The sequence below is a fragment of the Falco biarmicus genome, chromosome 14 (assembly GCF_023638135.1).
Source record: "Falco biarmicus isolate bFalBia1 chromosome 14, bFalBia1.pri, whole genome shotgun sequence".
Lineage (NCBI taxonomy): Eukaryota > Metazoa > Chordata > Aves > Falconiformes > Falconidae > Falco > Falco biarmicus.
The window spans coordinates 7,188,812-7,203,993 of NC_079301.1; the positions used below are offsets into that span (position 1 = coordinate 7,188,812).

The following is a 15,182-nucleotide window of genomic DNA, read 5'->3' on the forward strand; positions in this document are numbered from 1 at the left end:
TCTCTTGGTATATTCGCAGTGGTTTGGAATAAAAGGGTGCTGTAGAACTGCATGATGGAAATCATTATCACTTATCTCTTACTGCCAAATGTTCTCAGCTGTCGATCTAGTTGAGCCTCTCAGATGAACGTATCATTATGACTTGCTGTCCATTTGAGATCCAACCAGTCTGTCCGTCTACCTTCTCTCTGTACTTTTTTTCCCTATGAAAGTAAAGCAAAATCAACCCTCTGCAGCATATCTCTGTCAATAAATTGTCTGCATTTTGCATTAACAAAAACAATCTTTTGACAGTTAGGGAAGATGATTATTACTTAGTGCCTCTTTACTCACTGCTCTGCTCCCCCAAACTCAGCTGCATGCGTTAATTTAAAAGAAGAAAAATAACAATAATAAAAAGAAAGAAGACCTTGTGTCATAAGAAGCTCAGTTTGAGGAGTTTAACTTCCTACAGGGAGTTATGCAGCAAAAACCTCTCTAGATGCTTGCCTACACCGTTAAACTTGGCACATTTTTGCAGATGCCTGGTTTTACGCTATGCGGTCAAGTCATCCAGGTGCTAGAAGCATGACACTGTAGTTGGTGGAAGAGACATTAGCACTTGCAGATAACAGACCAGACTCTTCAAGGTTCTCTCTTGTAGGACCCAACGATGCAATTTTCAGAGATTTTTTTATTATTTTTTTTTTAAGATTTAAGAACAATAGCTGATCTTGCTTCCTTCTGCATGGGTATTAGAACGGGGGTGTCAGCATTCTCTTTGGGAAGGTGGCCCTTCAGCTGTATTACCTCTGTGGTGTTCAGACCTCTATTGTTTCTCCTTTATTTTATTGAAGACTTGACAAGATCCTTCATACTCAGGTATTTATACACGTCACCCTAGCTGTCCCCGGGCACCAGTACCTACTGATACATTTCCACTAAGTACGCAGTTGCACTTCCCACTTAAATGCATCTACTCAAGGCAAATAGGCAGGTACAGACCCATTTCCCCCTGTAAAAGCTCATCAGCAGAATCAAGAATAAGCCTGAAGGGGTTCTCATTAAAAACAAATGGTGGGTGCTGTAAGGGTGCAACTAGTGATTAAAGCAGAGCTCAGAATGCTAAAAAAAAATTCTAAGTTATTACGATGAGAGCTTTTTTCTCTCCCGTGAATGGTAAGGAAAGGACATATCTCGGCTCTGACATCAGAGAGCTCCTTGATCATTCCATCATGCATCAGAAAGCTCCTTGATCAGGCCGGTGATTGGTACATCAGCGTTCAATTGTCATTTCTGTGAATGTTTTCTTGTTAATTTTCATTTTACCGTACAGAAGAATCAGATAGAAAACACTTACTGCAAAGGTCCTCTGAGGTTAGGTATTAGTGTAAAGGAGTGTTAAAGCTCTTGGTCATTTTGCTATGGACAAAGCTAAAGGTCTTTTTCTGAGACCTTCATCACTCGCCTTTCTGGCAGCCTTGCCAGCTTCTCCCTTCCCCCAGCTGTCTGTGCTGGCAACTGCTCAGCAGAACAAGAGGTGGAATTTGGCCTTGTACCTACCCCTGTAAGGCTGTAATGTGTTGTTGTTGTTGTTGTCCTTTTGTACCTGATGTGTTCGGGAAAAACACTGATATCTTGGCAAATATCTGGACATCTTTGCTGTTAAGAGAGCAGTGATTAATGTGCTTTTTTTGTTTTCTCTGATTAAATTAAAACATGTATTCTAACATGTCTTGGAGACATTTATAATTGTCCTTCTGTAGCCCAGCTTATCAGGACACAGTAGCAGGTGTTCTCAGCTCAGCCAGCCAGGATTTTTAATCCTGTATGCCAGCCTCTCTGCTGAAGGCCAAGGCCCAGATGCCGCAACCCTTTGCTCATGCTAAGCAGGATCTCCAGGAGCAGTCCTGCTGCCCGGGATGGAGGCTGCGTGACTCTGAGGACCACGACAAAGCCCTCCTGCAGCCAGTGTGCTAAGCAACAGTGCTGCATGTGGTGCCTTCAGAGGTTTCTCCACATTAGCCCACCTGGCTGCACTGGAGACCAGGGAAGGTGGCTTTTTAGATTTCTCAAGATCTGTGAGTACTTGAAACAAACTTTACTGGCTTTATCTTAAATAGAGCTTTTTGCTAGTTTATCTCAAGGTGTGTTTCAGTGGAGAGTAGCAGCAGCTTTGATGTAAGAAAACAGTTTCTGTGAAGAGCCCTCCCTTCCTTGCCTGTTGATGTAACCATGAGGAAAGCATCTCCTTCTATCATACTGCTGCCCCTCCTGTCACAGGGTACTTGAATTGAAGAGGATTGAGCAGATTATGACTGTCGAGGTGGCTGCCTTCCCAGTCTGCCCTAACCCCTGCCCCTGTGCTCGTGTCTCATCTTATGGAGGCTACTCAATTCTCAAGGCAACAAGTTTGTCTGTCTGGTGGTCACTCTTTACCCAGAGCTGGGATCGGCTTTGTGATAATTAATCTCCTTCCCTTTTTCTGGTGAATTTTAGGGAAGTGGTGCAATCTTCTCTATTTTCAGCCCCTTTTGAAGGGGCTGACCTATAGGCTAATACTATAGAAAAACCTATCCCTCCAAAAAGCAGTTCACAGACTTGGAGTCTATCCTTCGTGTTCTAGAACAAAGTTGAAATACATTTTATTTGTACTTTTGCCATCTTTGTGTAAGGCATAAAGAATAAACCAATTGATAACATTTGCAGAATTGCAGGAGTTATAATCAAAGGCTCATCTTTTTTCTGCTTCTACCATTTTGTTGTTATTTTCCTTTAAGGAAGTTAAGGTCCATGGAGATATTAGCACGTACTGGTTGAAAGTCTGAACAAATGAGTATCAAAAAGTTTAAAAGGCAAGACAGTGTTTGCCACGATGTATTCGGCAGCTGGAAAGATGAATGCATGCTTGTGATATTGTTCTGTTGTGACAACTCCTTGGCAAATTTTTCCTTGCATAGGGAAAAGAATTAGCAGTCTCTAAATATACCTAATGTTGGGGCATTTTTGCACTTGTCCATTTGTGTCACTTAAGTTTCCTTTGCCCATCAGCCCTGGTGTCACACTAATTCATCAGTTGTGTTTGGGGGATGTAAATCTATTTGCTGTTCTGAAATGCCCACAGACAGGGATCTGGTAGGAGCTCTGTTAGGGCATTCATCAAAAAGCATCACGTAAATGGTGTGTCTGATCACAGTAACGGCCACTCAGGGTTATCATTGATTTAGAAGCAGATGTGCAACAGACAACTGAGACTTTTATCAAAGGTTTTCTGGGCAGTGAGTTACCATGGCAGTTGCACTAAGATAAAACACCGTAGGATCTTTGAGAAGGACTCTGTTACAATTTTGTAATTCTATAGGTCATATTGTCCAAGAATTCAAAGCACCCCATTAAGTTTCACTACACTATTGTAAGGTGGGTAAATATGATTAGATCCATTATTAGACTGGCAAAATGAGGCACAGAAGTGATCCGATTCCCCCACTGTGGCATATATAGCACTGGTGTCGAGTTGGTGTTCCTCTTCTGCCACGTAAGCCTGCCACAGCCCAGAAAGGCAACTGCAGGATGTCTGATGGCTCTTTTGTGCAGTTTTGCAGGCTCAGTTGCAGTTGTGTTTTCCCAGTGGTGTCTATTCCGGGTCTCTCAGAGATTCACCCCTGTAGTGAATATTTTACATATTTTACTTGATGTATCTAAAAGTAGAGTTCATTAAGCAGTCCGTAAAAAAAGCCCTACCACACAGTTCATGCCTTCATTAGCGTCTGTACACTGTCAGCGCTTTTATCAGCCCCCTCACACACTTGAAGTGTTATCCCATTGAAATCAGCAGTCTGTGCCTTTCCTCCCACACAGTGCATTTGTGGCTGAGACCGTACCTTCCCCCTACCCACGTGCCCTCGACGCTTGCAGCCCTGATGTTGTACTCTCGGTGTCCCTACCACAGCTCCTTTTGATTGCGGCTGCCCTCCTGGGAGCCTCCACACAGACAAGCACAGGCCAGAACTTCCTCCTGAGCTGACTTTTTATTAAAAATCACTCCCATCGGCTGATTGTTATTATTATTCTTTTTAATTCTGCTATTGTCTCCCTTAGGCCAGTCAAACTGAGAAGAGACGAACTTTAATCTGTGATTGCTTTTACACTTGCTTGTGTTTCACATGTGCTGGGAGGTGGGAGGCTCCTGCATGCACTCTCCCAGTGTGCTGCTTCATTAACTTTCTGAGATTCTTTTTGCAGTTGATTTTCTACTTTTAAAGGTGATCTGTACTCTAAAGGAGAAAACATCTCTTTCTTAATCCTGTCTTCCTTGCTCGTGTTGCTCTACCTTTGTCAACATGCGGGATTATCCAGGGCATTCCAGTGGTAAAGCATTTGGGATGGGCAAGGAAGCAGGACAGCCATGCCTAGCTTTAAATCCAGCCTTAAAGAGATTCAGCTTTCTCTGGGAAAGGGCCAGCTGCAGTATTTTACATTTGACCTTGTTCCAGCTCTAAGATCTTGTCTAATCTGTGGACACAGGGAGTTCAGCGTGCTTGGGAAGGCCAGCAGTGGTCTTTCAAAGGGAGCCTCAGCAGTCCCTGTTCAGTGCCAGCCGACCAGCATGATGTCTGGACCTGCAGGGCAGCTACAGTTCTAGACTACAGCCCAGCGACTGGTGAAGTGTAAATGCAAACTGAACCTGCAGTTGTGCGTAACGGCAAGCCTTCTGTTCTCTTGAAGCATGAACACCTAAGCGCTGGTGATGGGAATACGTGTGTGTGTGTGCACTGTGGGCCCAGACCTCTGAGACTGCAGAGCCAGCTCTTTGCTTCATGTTCTTTCTCAGAAGAGCATGCAGAAGGGGCACAAACAATAGATCAAACAACATTTTAGCTTTTTAGTTTAAAAAAATCGGTGCTGTTACTCACTGCATCCTTCAGAACCTAGACTGTCCAAGTCCTTGTTGTTTGCTCAGTTACCAGCCCCATGGCAAGAAGATAGTGTTGTACACCCTTCTGCCATTCCATCCCTGCTGCCCTGTTTGTAGTGGCATCTGTCAGCCAGGGATGGTCTCTGGAAGTCAATGGTGTCTGGAAGCCATGGCATCTGGAAAACCAGCCCCTCCTTGGTTCCTTCTGCCGTGGCATCCGGATAACAGAGGTATCTTTTCTTGTCCAGTCTGGGCCCCTTTAGCTTGGTTTATCATACCCCCTTTCTTCACTATTTTGTGATCTCCTCAAGACTGACTTCTTAGTCATGTTTATAAAGCATGCTAAAACGTTCTTGCCTGAACCTTCCCAATCTTTCCTTTCTCAGCCCTTCTTTTTACAAAGGGCTCCTATGGGAGCCCTGCTCTTCCCTGTGCTTCATTTCATAATCCTCCACCCTGGTCTCAAATATTATATGATAGATCTTGCTGATTCACCAATTAAATTGAGCAGAATAATTTTATTATTTTAAAAATTCATTTCTAACATACCTTAAATCAGCCTTATTGATTCTTCTCTCACTTGGCCCCTTGTTAGGTGTTTTCTGAGAGGGGAAAAAAAAGCATTGCTTTTACTCTTTTTTTCTGACTTCTGGCTTTTGTGGCAGCACAATATTTGACTCTCTGCTCTTTGTCTTGCTCTGAAACAGTTTATCAAATCTCCTTCAACAATTACTGTCTGCTCCTCTATTATTCACTTTCACTAGCTTGATTCTTTCCTATCAATTTGTCGCCTTTTCCCTCTCCAGCCTGTATTCTGTCAGCATAAAAGTTTCCTGCCTTGAACCGCAATCCAGGGTAAATGTGGACTTTTAACCCTTCCCACGAGTGCCCAGCCCTCTATATCTTCATGCCAATGCAGCAATTATGTTTCTGTCTCCCTAGTTCAGCTTAAACTGTTCAAGATCTCCATCATGTGCTCACTCTTTCTTTCTCTTCACTTTTTAGTGTGGGATTTCTGAGTCACTAAAATGGTCTTCCATAGTTTTTGCTCGCCACCCCAATGACATTCTATGTTTCTTCAGCATTTTGGTGGGAGCTTTAAGTTTTTATGGCTAAAGCAAAACCTACTGCAGTCCTACAGCTTCTCACTGGTTTCTGTGGGTTTCAAATTAATCCATGCCATAAAGCTCCCCACACCATGAATATCTCCTACATCTATGTAATTGGCTTCAAGTAAGATTGTGGCAGAATTTTTTTGCTCCTGAAAACAAAAGTTGTCCATTCATTATGACCACAGAAGCGGGTTCTGCTCCATGTTCTGCTGTGGCCTATAGCGTATTCTTGTCATCTTTACTTCTGAACCGCTCTGCATCCTCCCTGCCCCCCGTTCCACCACCCAGAGTGCCAGTATTGCTGGGTCCATGCACCTCACAACCTTCCCATTTCTATTTTAGAGTCTCTCAGAGAAATAGGTTTTCATAAGTAGGAAGTAAAACTGGTTTTATTATAATCGTCCCATGGGTTAGGACTCTGTAATGTAGTGGGGTCCAAGAGAGCTGGCTAATAATAACAGGACAAGGGGCAAGGGACACAAACTGCAGCACAAGAAGTTCCTTCTGAAGATGAGGAAGAACTTCCTTACCGTGAGGGTGGCAGAGCCCCGGGAGAGGCTGCCCAGAGAGGCTGTGCAGTCTCCTTCTCTGGGGACATTCACACCCGCCTGGACGTGACTCTGTGCAGCCTGCCCCAGGTGACCCTGCTTTAGCAGGGGGGGACTAGGTGACCTCCAGAGGTCCCTCCCAACATCAACTGTTCTGTCATTCTGTGATTAATAAAGCAATTAATTTGGTCCATGTGGTAGAAAATTTGAAGACCTTTGGTAGGTCATGCTTAAAAGTACATGTCTTTGTATCAATGAAGTGTTAAAATTCAAACGGAAACGAGAAAAGTTTTCTGCTCTTTCCATAAAATGTGGGGGGGAAAGTGCTAGAATTTTGCTGGATTATTAAAGGAAATATGTCAGGGGTATTCTTATTCAATGATATTTAGTCTCAGAAAAAGATGTGAAATACTACAATTTTCCATTGAAAAACAATAGTTTTAAAGGTAGAAAATACTGTTTATGTATGAAAAGTATATAATTTTGTACAATCCCAAAGCCCATCACGGAACTGTTCTTGCAGTGGCGTGCCACCCGTGGCAGCAGTCTGTGCACAGCAGTGTAAAGCCCGTGAGCCAGTGGAAGGACGGACCCTACACTGCGCAGGTTAGTTAGTGTCTGACCGTGCTGCTCGTATGGAGGGAACTGGAAAGAGAGTAATTGTATCTGTGCTTCCTATCAATTAGGATCAAAGCTACTTAGTTGGCTGAGATATGCTTTCTCTGAATCCTCATTCTGGGTTTCTGTCATGCTTCTCTAATCTTCTACAAAGTTACATTTCCATAAAAAACATTTCCATTTTTCCTGCTTATTTTTGCTAAGTGGAAAGTCTCCTTAATGATGTTTTCTTGGATTCAAAAACTCCTCATCTAGGTCAGCATTTTCAGAATGCCAGTTTCCCAGTTGTTATATTGCTACGCCTCAAATCTTTAATTTTAAACAATAAAAGTCTTGGAACAGTTCTTGCTTTTCTTTAATTTCCTTTCTTCTGAGAGCTGAATTTTTCCTCTCATCGCAGTCTCCATCCCAGCTTCAACCCATTTATCAATTTATAAGTCTCGCTTCTTCCAGAATAGTTTTTCAGATACATATTTTTAGATGAGAGCTGTTCCATCTTTCCAAAATGATCACTTCAACCTCAGCCACTGGAGCTCAGACATACAATATTTAAATTATTATTTATAGTACAGGAACATGCGGAGACTTTCATTAAAGATAAGGCATTAGGCATGTGCCTTGATGAGTAAAAGCACAGTGAATGATAGTCCCTACTCTGAGCAGTTTGCACTCTTAAGCCTGGGTGGACTTTCTGGAAGAATTTAAGGAGAAATGTAACCCAGACACATATTAGCATCACCCAGGGTTGAAGGCAGTCTCCAGGTCTTGTCAGACTTACCCAGGCCTGGCTTCCCTATCAGCACCGCTCCACCTCAGTGTGATGCTGCTGTTATCTCAGCACCCAACAGGCAAAAGAGACAGCAGGATGGGATTAAACAGAGGAATAAGGGAACTGAGTGCCATGAGAGCATGATCACCCAAGGGAGATGCCAGGGGAGCACGGATGAGCACATCTGCCTCCACGGTGCAGTGCAGTGCAGTAAGGCAATCCCCAGAGCTGCAGTCATGGTGGTGTAGCTCTAGGGCATGGCAATGAAATACCACGTTGAGATAAGAGATCACATATACAAACATGGCCAGACAACTCCCGATTCAATCGTTTTTCTACTCATTGCTACAGGTCACTTTTCTCTAGTGTGTCCCCCATTCCTTTGCTTCCTCAGCTGGTACCAACTCACGACCTGTTTGGCTTCTACAGAGACTGGTACGTTTCTGTACTGAAAGAAACCTTTCTACTTGGATTACCATTTATAGCTCCAATTTTTTTCACTAAGTGGTGTAAATTAGTTCTGTGTGACTTGATGGATTCCCTCCCTCCCCCTTGACAACAGTGATAAAAGATCTGACCCCTTTCTGGGTGTTTGTAAAACCAAACATACAAAATCTAATTTGTTTAGGGCCGAGCTTTTAATTGCTTTACCATCACAATGTGAAACTGAATGCTTTAGCAATCTTGGGGATTGATCGACTGATTTATAATAAGGGACTTGACCTGAGAGGGGTTATCGCCCTTAGATGTAGTAATATAAAGCTTGTTGGATGTTCGGGATGTTGGTGCTGATCTCTGTGGGGCAAGGATTTTGTGTACAGCTTCTGAACCCTGCTGTGGTTGCTGATGAAATGTCCCAGTGAAATGGTCTTCCAAGCTGCACTTCTTATCAGGACTGAACAGTAGCAGAGAAATAAAGCTTAACAGCACTGGCCAGAGTTTTCCTCTGCTCCCAGGTGTCCAAAAATCAGGCCATGTTCCCTGACCTAACAGGGAGGAACAAAACCTCCTGCAGGTTTGAGGGGGTTGGTTTGGGTTTTTGACTGCTCAGAATTAGGACTGCAAAGCAAAACCAATACTTAAGTGCAGAACATGCCTGGTCTTAAGCTACCTCATATTAATTTAGGGCTTTTCGCCCTAGACCATAGATCATAAAGCCTTCCCTAGCCTTTCAGAGGCAGCACTGGTTTAGCCTTCTGTTTGTCCTGATTAGTATCCAGTCAGACTATTTCTTTTTTCCCCAGAGAAATCCCCCGTGTTTTACTTATAAATAAAAAAGAAAAGGAAGAAACATTCTTGATGGTATTTTTGCGATTTGACTTTGCCATCAGAGTAGAACTGCACACATACAGCACTTGTCGTCCCTAAAACTTACATTTTGAAAGTTCTTTGAAGATGTAAATTACAGATCTTTCATATGAAAAGTTAATGAAGGACTCTAAACAAAATAAAATAGAAATGATGACATGAAAGAGCCTTCTTATGGCTTCAATAACAAGATAAACAGTTTAATATTCCACATACTGCATTAAAAATAACAGCTGGGCTCTATGGAGACGAATCCCTAACTCAACTACATTGGTTTTCACATTAGCCGAGGACAGTTAAGGAGACTGATGACTCTCCCTTAATTGTCACCTCCTTTTGGCCCCCAGAAACACTGAAGGCAGCCAACACCTGCTAAGTTTTAGCAGACACCACAAGTATTTTACAAATACAGTAGTAAAGTGCCATTACCCCCAACACTTCGGTAGCCTCTGAAGTGATAGACGTATATGGTATTGACAGCCTAGAATTTTAATGAGCTATAGCTGTTTCAGGCCGTATTGATTGTTCTTTTTTTCTCTTCCTCTGATTCAGACAAGAGGAAACAAGAACCAGTATTTCATTAAAAGGAGACTTTGTCCACTGATTCATATTTCATGAATACTTGTGAGTGAACATGTCCTGTAAAATAACCAATTAATTCAGCCGTGTTAAAACTAAGGCTGAAACCCAAAAACTACAACGCTACATTTACAGAAGCCTGGGAAAGCACAAGGTTCAACATTTCCTACTGTACAAAAAGTTCCCAAACAAGATTTTGAGCCACATCCCTTGGTTCGCTTCTACACTTTCTACTTCTTGGCTTTCCTGACAGCTTCTCCTGTGTATATCGTTCTGTGTGACTACTGTACCGTGCCGTTCACAGCTCAGGATGTTTCAAGATACAATGCCCATTTTTCTGTGCGTGTTTCTTGGTGGTGGTGGATTTGACAGCATCGCAGATTCAAGTTAAAAGAGGCAAAAAGAGCAAAGGAAGGAGTAGCCTGCAATAATGATTTGCAAATTGTGTTAATTTCATAGTGGGATCCTGCTTTTTGATAGGATTTAATGCGTAATGAGCTCCTGAGACGTTATTTTTGCTTCAAAGCTTTGCTGAGTACTAGATCCTATTAAATTCTTGCAGTGAACACACCAAAAAATACTTTGAGCTAATTTTAATAATTTTTAATTGAAGGAATATTTTTATTCTGATTTGAATATTCAAGCTGTTTAAAAGTTAACACATTCTCAAAGTATTCATCAGTCATTTCCTTCCATAATATCCTCTTTTTAAAGAAGTTTGGCTTTTTTTTTTTTCTGGGGGGGGGGGAAGGCTTTTTTGTCCCAGAATTATAGTTCAGACCCAATGGAAACAAATTTAGATGAGTTTTGCTATTTATTTCTTTTAAACTGCATGCTGCAGTTTAATCTCCATTCTTTTTATTGCTGTTTTATAGTCTACCATAATTGTTTGTTTGTTTCCTTTTCTTTTCCCTAAAAGCAGAAACCAAATACCAATTTCCCTGTTAGTCCTTTCTTGTGTCATAGCAGGAGCCAGATTTGCGTGTATGTGTGTCACGCTCGGTAATGTATGTATTTCATTCTTCGTAGCTTTGTTATATTACGTTAAATCTTATGGACCCCAGCAGAGACTGGCATCCCAGGTTGCGAGGCAGCTAGCAGGAGACCAAACAGCACCACAATCTACATGCATAAGGAAGGAATATGTTTTACAACCGTGTTTCATGAAGGGAAATAGATGCAGAGAGATTCAGTGACCTGGTTCAAGCCTTCCTAAAGATCCAGGATTGGTTCCCATTGCCACAAGACTGTTTCTCCAGTTGATTTATCCTCTCAACTTTATTCCTGCTCTCCAAAATCGCATGGAAAGCTGGAGGACAGCGGGCAGTCGTATGACAAATGAAGCACAGCTGTGTAGTTTCTCTCTTACACAACTCTGCTTAAAGTGACAGCTGTGCTGAAGGGAACCCCTGATGAAACAAAGCCTGAGCCCCCCCTACACGATGACCACTCAAGCTATGGCAGGCATGAAGAGGTCCTGAGCCCCACATCTCTACCTGCAGCAGGATCTGGAGCCAGCAGAGGTGAGCACTGGTGATGCTCGTGCCAGCAGAGGTGAGCACTGGTGGTACTGGTGCCAGCGATCCCAGCCTGCCCGTCATTTCCTTGCAGGTGCCAGCAGGGAGTGTGCGGCCAGGCACTTTGGTGGCAGGGGGATGGGGTGGCCATGGGCTTAGCTGTGAGGACCGAAAGCCTTTGGTTTGGTGCTATGCCTGCCCAGGGCTCTGCTCCTGGTGTAGCTGGCACAGGTGTGGCTTTTCCTGGTAAATGAGAGTGACCCTAATGAGGCAGTCTTTCTCTCTCCATCTCCATGTTAATTTTCAGGAATCTGAGACAGATGGTTAAGAGCTTTGAGATGTTTGGGGTGACCTTGGGGAGGCTCTAACTGCAACACAAAATTGCAAATGGTACATGCGGTAAGCAGATTAAGAGTCTGGCACTCTGGCAAATCTCAAGACCTAGTCTTGTGTTGCTATTTTTCCCCTATGGCAAACTTACAGATTTCAGAATGACTTTGCTGTAGCAGTGACTTGAAAATTATAGTGAGTGAGTGTTCCTTTTTAAATAATGGATTATGAGGCAAAGATTAATTTTTGCTCAATTTTCACACTAATTCAGTGCCTTCCTGCCAGCAGAAGCACAAAGAAGGACATGAATTCACAGTGGCTTTCTTTTCTTTCAAAGTCTTAACATGCTTTTATTGGATGGGACTGTTTGTAATAAAAGTCCCATCGTTCACATCTGGCTGGCTACCTAACCACAAGCCTCTGACATCTCTGGAACATCCTTTGGTCAATGTCATCAGTGAAGATAGTCAAACCACTCCTCAGCTTGCTCAATACCTGTCTAAAGGAAACCAGTCCTCTTCTACTATGGACAGAAGGTCATATACCAACAATCCCTGCGACAGCCAACACTCTGCAGCTGCCAGGTGTCACTTATTTTTAGGCCAATTGAAAAAGAGGGGAAGAGGCAGAGAGGGAGAAAGAAAGGGAAGGAAAAAGACAGATGACTGGGAAGAGGTGAAACCAGAAACGCTATGTCCCAGAGGCATTTATCAGCCCAAATGAAATGGAAACAGTGAAAGGGAAACACTGCTTTGCTTTTCTCAAAATTGTATTTCCAGTTGAATGAGTCGAAAAGAAAATACCCTTTCCTTTTCCTGTGATTTTGAGAGATCTGTTTGCTAAGTCTGCAGCCTCAGTAGGAGAAACAAGGAGTATTTATTTTCTACGTACATTCGTAATTTATGAGGTTGCTATAAATGCAGAGTTTATGGAAGTAAAATCAGGCCATGAAATAAAAAGGATTTTATTCAAATATCCCAGCTTATTATTTCTTTCTAATTCTTCACAGAGAAGGAGATGAGTGAGGATGCACGCAAGGTTTACTGAATTTTAAAAGGGAGAAGATCCAGTAAAAGTGGCAAATGCAGGTATATTTTCAAAATGGAAGAAGGGGAAAGATAAGTGAATTTTATTAGGGTTTGAAATGTAATTGAATTTTCCTTTTCCTATTTTGCCATCAAAGATGTCAGAAAGAAGTTTGCTGTTCTGGGAAAGGGTCTTGCATTACTAACTAACCTGCTTAAAGTGGCTTCACCTTCTTGTGCAGCAGGGTGTGACTGACGCGATGTAAATGCAGCTCTTATCTATGACACATGAATGGGTGGAGAGGAGATTTAGAGCCATAAGCCAGAAATAAGATGCCACAATTGCTTTCACTGGGAATTAGTGTTCCACCAGGAGCAGAAATGGGGCAAACACGTCATTCTTTATGAGTTATATTCACTACCAGTTCTGCTGATTGCCCACTGGTATGCATGGCTGTGTATTGCGTTATTGTCCTGCCTCAACCTCCAGAAGCTTCCAAGAGGGTGAAGGAGTGGGAAAGGATGCTGTTACGTGATGTGCTGTAAGAAACATGGAAAGATAGAGGTGCTGATAAAGCATCACAAAGGCTAAGATGCTGTACGTGACAGCCTCAAAAGCTTTCAGAAATCTATCTTTTTTAAATGTTTTTTGGAAGAAAATAGCGTAGCATGAACCTTCAGTATCTGCTGGCTTCAGGTCAGCAGGCTTTCCCTGGGCATGCCGCACTTCCCAGTGGCTGCTTTACACTGATATTTGGCTCTGGAAAGGGAAAGCCCATGAGTGAAGGTGTATTGAATGCTAGAGAAGTATGTTAGCTGATATTAATCTTAGAGTAAAACAGAACAATTATTTGGAGGCCTTCACCAGACCTAGTCCTGTTAGCCAACTTTGGAAAAATGTGAAAATCCCAAGAAATAACTCCTTTCTTGGCAGATCCAGAGGCCCTGCACTGCTTTCTCCCACCCCTTACTCTCAAGGTTTGTAAAATCTGAGTATACTCAATATTGCTCAGCTGTCTTTAGGGTGTCTGTTAGCGTCCCGTCCTCCCCCCCGAGACTGACACTTCATATGCTTCTCGATGTGAGGGACTAGGATACAAATAAAGCCCATGTCCTTCATAGTTGGACCGTTTTCCTGGTTAAGAGGAGCAACTCAGTCCCCAGAATGTTGGAGCAGCTGGCAACAGCAATCGTCACCCAGCTCACTGGGCTAAATGAGATGGGGAGGACAGAAGCTGAGATCTGTTTCCTTGAATTAAACTGATTAGGGCTCTGTAGCTGAGGCAAGTGGCATAAAATGAGCGAAAAAGTCACTGCAGTGATTCTGACTGGAGGCATAAGCCTCCTTCCCATCTTGGCATCTCCTGACCTTGCATGTCCATCTCAGCTACTCATCTCTGCAGGGGTTAGCTGTGATCCCCAGTGCCCCCATGAGTGCAGCTCTGGCAGAAGGTACATTAAAGCTGGCAATGTGAGGCAGAGGAGCAGCACTGCTCCTGGAGTGTCAGTTGGCCGGATGACACAGAGCAGTTTCACAAGGCAGGAATAGACTAGAAGTCTGTGATGAGACCAGGGGACAGAGGGGTTTGAAGAAAGACTGGCTCTGGAGTTCCTAGTCCAGTGGTACCCTACAGGGGGCTGTGACTGGGGCTGTGATAGCACGATGAGATGAGCTGCAGTTTGCGTAGTGCACTAGTAGTATCGCAGTTCGTGTACTTTGGTGTCTTTTTTTGGAATGCTTTTGATAGTAGAGGTGCCATGTGACCTTCTGTATTGAGATCTGATGGCTCAGGAATTCCCAGCTAAGCTATTGGCCATCAGTCCCTATTCTCGTATACAGAACTATTGCCAAGGTAAGAAAAGCCTTAGAGAAAGCTGGCTTTTCAAAGATGCAATTCCCATTGTTGCATTCGCCTAAGACTCCTGGACCCCTGAGGCATACAAGGGAGTGTCTGAGTTGTAAGTATCAGAAGGAATTAATTATTCTCTACTATAATTAAGATTTTTTTTAAATAGCTGAATAATTTAAAAAAAATTGTGAGTTACAGTGCAGTTTTTCACATAACCAGATAATCTGAAACTTTAGAGCTATTTACCTGAGTAAAAGAAATTTCTAGCATCAACAATTCTCTTTCTGTAATAAAAACAAGTAAATAACAGCTCTACTGCGGCTGCAAGAAAGGCAGCTTTCTTAAAAAGAAGTCTGTCAAGTCAAACTTGTCCCTCAAAATGTATGTTTTGTAAAAACCTTCAGAAAATGTTGGGTCGAACTGTTTTAGTGTTATTGTGAGGAAATCGATATTTCCCTGCAGCCTTTGCAACCCCCAAATCGTAGCATGTTGTTTGTGTAGAAGAAGCTGAAAGTGAAACTGTCTAAAAAAGAGCGAAGTAAGCTGGCCTGTTTCTATAATTTGCCCTAAAAGCACCTGAGGTAAACAAAATGGCACACTAGAGCAGTCAAAAATGAAAAATTCTTCTATAT

The 15,182-nt window shown here is 42.8% G+C and overlaps 1 long non-coding RNA gene across 2 annotated transcripts in view; it reads left to right on the forward strand.

Annotated features, from left to right (window-relative positions):
* LOC130159034 (uncharacterized) overlaps positions 1-15,173 on the forward strand; it is a 441,764-nt gene extending 426,591 nt beyond the window's left edge. The window contains exons 6-8 of one of the 2 annotated variants that reach the window (XR_008825593.1): positions 10,858-11,351; positions 12,685-12,763; positions 13,794-15,173. This is a non-coding gene — a long non-coding RNA (uncharacterized LOC130159034). Of the gene's footprint in view, positions 1-10,857; positions 11,352-12,684 lie in introns of both variants that reach the window. The other variant, XR_008825592.1, reaches the window with a different exon arrangement.
* Positions 15,174-15,182: the final 9 nt, after the last annotated feature.